The following is a 4,490-nucleotide window of genomic DNA, read 5'->3' as shown; positions in this document are numbered from 1 at the left end:
TGAGCCAGAGCACTTCACTACCTGCTCCAGGATACCTGACCCTCAGAATTGAGTGAATTAGTGTTTGTTGTTTTCAGCTACTAATTGTTGGGATGATTTGTTTCACCAAAATATGTAGCTAATACACCCAAGGATCTTTCATCTCACTGATTTAACATCAGTTAATGATTCTTACTTTGCCTGAATCAGCTGTTACATTGGGAGTTACAAAATGGTGATGTTATTGTTTCATTCTTTCTACATTTTTTAGCTGGTGTTCTTTAAAGAAAGCTTTCCTTTGTTTTTCCTCTCACTTGGTCTGAGTTGAGAGGTAATTTAATCCTATTTGAATCAATATTATTATTTCCCTAGGGGTAGGCATTGCCCCCTAAAATAATATATGTCTCTGGAAAATCTGATTTAATTTGAGAGCATGTTGAGACTTTGAGGGTAAAAGAAACACAGAAACTGATTTTGTTTTCAGGCATTTTTTATAACACAAACATTTATCCAAGGCAATGTAAATATTACACATTGTGTGAAACAAGGCAAAATGTAGATACTCTAACTTGCTATACTATGTCAATTATGAGACTACATGTAATTTTTCAAATTCTACCTTTTTTTCAGAAAAAACCCTAAATACATAAACTTGAAAACATGATTTCTGCAAATATTCATTAAGAAAGTAAAAAATGGGCTGGTCCCACCGCCAAGTGGTTAAGTTCATGCACTCTGCTCTGCTGCCCAGGGTTTCCCAGTTCAGAAGCCGGTGCAAACATGGCACTGCTCATCAGGCCATGCTGAGGCGGCATCCCACATAGCACAACCAGAAGGACCTACAGCTATGATATACAACTATGTACTGGGGGGCTTTGGGGAGAAGAAGAAGAAGGAAAAAAAAGGAAGATTGGCAACAGTTGTTAGCTCAGGTGTCAATCTTTAAACAACAACAAAAAAAGAAAGTGAAAAACTGTAAGAGGGGAAGCAAGAGAAAGGAGTATTGATTTGTTACCGTTCATTTATTTGATGATCAGTGTCATCATTCTACACATGCCAAGGAAGGGAAGGCTTTAAGAGGGAAAGAGGACAAAAGGGAAAAGCACTTCTTTAGCCAAAGGGAGGCACCTCCTTAATGTGTCCAGTAACCCTCCTACCACTGCCAAGGTCTTTGCCCTTCCTTCATCCTCCAGCTCTGGCTTTTCCTTACAGCACTCAATTTATTTGGAAGAAAAAGAAGTCGAAACAAATAGTGGAGCTATAAACCTACAGAAACCTCCAATGGTATATTTCTCAGACCTCTGTATGTGTACAGATTACTTGGCGATCTTGCCATAATGCAGATTTTGATTCAGTACGTCTGCAGCCTGTGATTCTGCACTTCCAACCAGCTCTCAGGTGATGGTGGATGCTGCTGACCCACAAACGACACATGGAGTAGCAAGGACCTAGGACATCCGTTATTCAATTAATGAGTACTTTCAGTTGTTATACACTTTATTTCCATACAATGAGATTTGATTAAACTCATAATCCCTGCTTCATTCAGACAGACTTAGTCTCTCAAACTACAAAGATAAAATGGACATCTTTTAACTGTTAGCAGAAAAATGTTAGAAATGAACGGATAAGCCAAAGAGAAGTCAGGAATCTTGTAAAAAATCTGGAAAGCCAAAGTTTGTTGCTTCATATGCACAACACTTTTAGAATATCAAGGAATAACAAACTTTATTTAAAAAATAAACTTTGGAGTTTTTAAGTCGAATTTGAAATTGAGTCAAGGGACCCAGGATTAACAAACTTCTAGAGACAGTCAATAAAAAGTTTTTTAAATTATTTTAAAAAGCATATAACTGTCATGTTGGGGCAATTGTCAAGAGGAGGACATGTGTTGAGGGGTGAGGCTTCTGGGATGCTGGTAATACTATATTTCTTGACCTGAGTGAATGTTACACAAGTGTACTCATTTTGTGATAATTCATTGCATTTACAATTTTGATTTGTTCCCTTTTCTGTATGCAAGCTATACTTCAAAGTTTTTAAATAATGAATTAAAAAATTCTTTTTGTTTTTGTTTTTTGCTGGGAAAGATTCGCCCTGAGCTAACATCTGTTGTCAATCTTTCTCTCTCTCTTTTTTTTTCTCCCCAAAATCGTAGTACATAGTTGTATATTCTAGTTGTAGGTCTTTCTGGTTATTCAGTGTGAGCCACTGCCACAGTATGGCTACTGACAGATGAGTGATATAGGTCCTTGCCCCGAATGAGTAGGCCACCAAAGTGCAGCACACAGAACTTTAACCACTAGGCCATCAGAGCTGGCTCTAAAATTTTTTTAAAGTATATGACAGGTTTGAAACAAGTTAGCTGCCCCTAAAGTGGAACAGAAGTCACGCCCCAGGCAGCTCACTCACTAGGCACTCTCCAATTGAGCAAGAGTAGACCCATAGAAACTTTCATGGCAGCCAATGACTAAAAGCAGTGTGAGTCATTTTGGATGTAGAAATAAAGCATGTTCGGGGCTGGCCCCGTGGCCAAGTGGTTAAGTTCACGCACTCCGCTTCTGCAGCCCAGGGTTTCGCCAGTTTGAATCCTGGGTGCAGACATGGCACTGCTCATCAAGCCATGCTGAGGCAGCATCCCACATGTCACAACAAGAAGGACCCACAACTAAAATACACAACTATGTACTGGGGGGCTTTGGGGAGAAAAAGGAAAAATAAAAAAATCTTTAAAAAAGAAAAAGAAAAAAGAAAGGAGTGAACAGTTTGTAGACTCTGTTTAAAAATCAGAGTAAAAAACAATACTGATGGGGCCCAGGATGACAATCTGGCAGCCCCTGACTGCAAGCAGGACCTGAGTTAGGTGTAGTGGGGAGTAAGGGGCGGTACTCACATGGGGTGGGAAGAGGAGGCACTGGAGAATCACACACCGCACAGAAGACAAAATTCTGAGAAGGCGAACCGGTGCTCTGCTGTCGTGGGCTTCTTTATGAAACAAAGTGTGTCAAGATTGTGATAAAAGACAAACAAGTGAAATACCTTATACATTATAGTGGTTGGAATAAAAACTGGGATGAGTGTGTTCCAGAAAGCAGAGTACTCAAATACATGAAAACCAATCTGCAGAAACAGAGCTTCAAGAAACCAATCAGGAGAATATTCAGTGGGGAAGATGAGAGGGGCTGCCCCAGGAAAGAAGATATCTGATCTGCAAGAGAAAAATGTTGGAGTCACTCAGAAATGGAAATGGGGCAGTCCTAGTGAGACGCCTCGGCCTCCCCAGAAAGAAAGGGCCCAAGTGGACTGAGCTGTTGGAAATGCTCATGAACAGAGTTGAAGTTAAACTTCAACTCCTAAAGATTCTTAAAGAACTAAAATGATGGTTTGTTGATGACTGAGGCTTAAATACCAGACAAAACCAGCTCTTTATCTTCCTGACAAGAAGAATGTGGATTCCATTGCAGAGGATTATGCAAATTACAAGAAATCTTGAGGAAACACAGATAATTAGGTAATAATAATGCTGTTAATGAAGTTATGTTGAGAATAAAAGTATACTGGCATGTAATGTTGGGCACTCAGCTACTCTACAAATTTGAAAGACCCAGTATGCTGAAATTCTCAGAGATTACCCCAAGGCATCTTTGTCCCAGGTGGAATAGAGCGCCAGGCACTTCTACTGAGATTTGGCGTGATGTTGGTCTATACTCCTCTAGATGAGACAAGTCCTATTTTATTTATGACTGAACTATCATCACAATTTCCTGGCAAAGAATTCTACAACTTTATTTAGTGCCAGCAGAAGTGGCTCCTCCTAAGAGGAGGTATAATTTAAAGTAAATTAAGTGCACAGATCTTAAGAGACACTTCACTGAATTTGGCAAGTGCATGCACCCATGTAATCACCAGCCCAATCAAGAAGAAAACATTTCCTTCACTCTTGAAAATTTCCTTGCGTTCCTTTCCAGTCAATTCAGCAATCTGCCAAACCCCTTTCTCCAACAGTGGCAGCCTCTATAATGATTTTTATTCAGCAAAGCTTATTTTCACTGTTCTGGAACTGCACATAAATGGTCGTACTACTGTACTCTTGTATATCTGGCTTCTTTTGTTCAACATAAAATTTTTGAAACATTTACAATATTGCATGTTCAAGAGTTGTTTCTTTTTTATTTCTGAGTAGTATTATACTGTATGAATATACCACAAATTTTTTCATTGTCCTATTGATACACATTTGGCTTGTTTCCAGTTTTTGGCTATCGTGCATAAAGCTACTATGAACATTCTTGTACAAGTCTTTTTGTGGACTGACGTTTTTTGTGGACAGACGTTTTAATTTCCTTTGGGAAAATGCCTAGGAGTGAAATTATTAGGCATCTAACATTCAAAGAGCGGCCAGCCCTGTGGTCGAGTGGTTAAAGCTCTGTGCACTGCCCTTTGGCGGCCTGGGGTTCGCGGGTTCAGATCGCAGGGGTGGACCTACTCCACTCATCAGCCATGCTGTGGAG

General features: G+C 39.7%; 1 pseudogene; it reads left to right on the top strand.

Moving 5' to 3' along the window:
* The first annotated feature begins 2,872 nt into the window (after nucleotides 1–2,872).
* On the top strand, nucleotides 2,873–3,641 carry LOC124240728 (mortality factor 4-like protein 1; annotated as a pseudogene).
* Nucleotides 3,642–4,490: the final 849 nt, after the last annotated feature.

Source organism: Equus quagga, chromosome 6, assembly GCF_021613505.1.
Source record: "Equus quagga isolate Etosha38 chromosome 6, UCLA_HA_Equagga_1.0, whole genome shotgun sequence".
NCBI classification, from domain to species: domain Eukaryota; kingdom Metazoa; phylum Chordata; class Mammalia; order Perissodactyla; family Equidae; genus Equus; species Equus quagga.
This window is presented reverse-complemented; position numbering and strand designations above follow the sequence as displayed.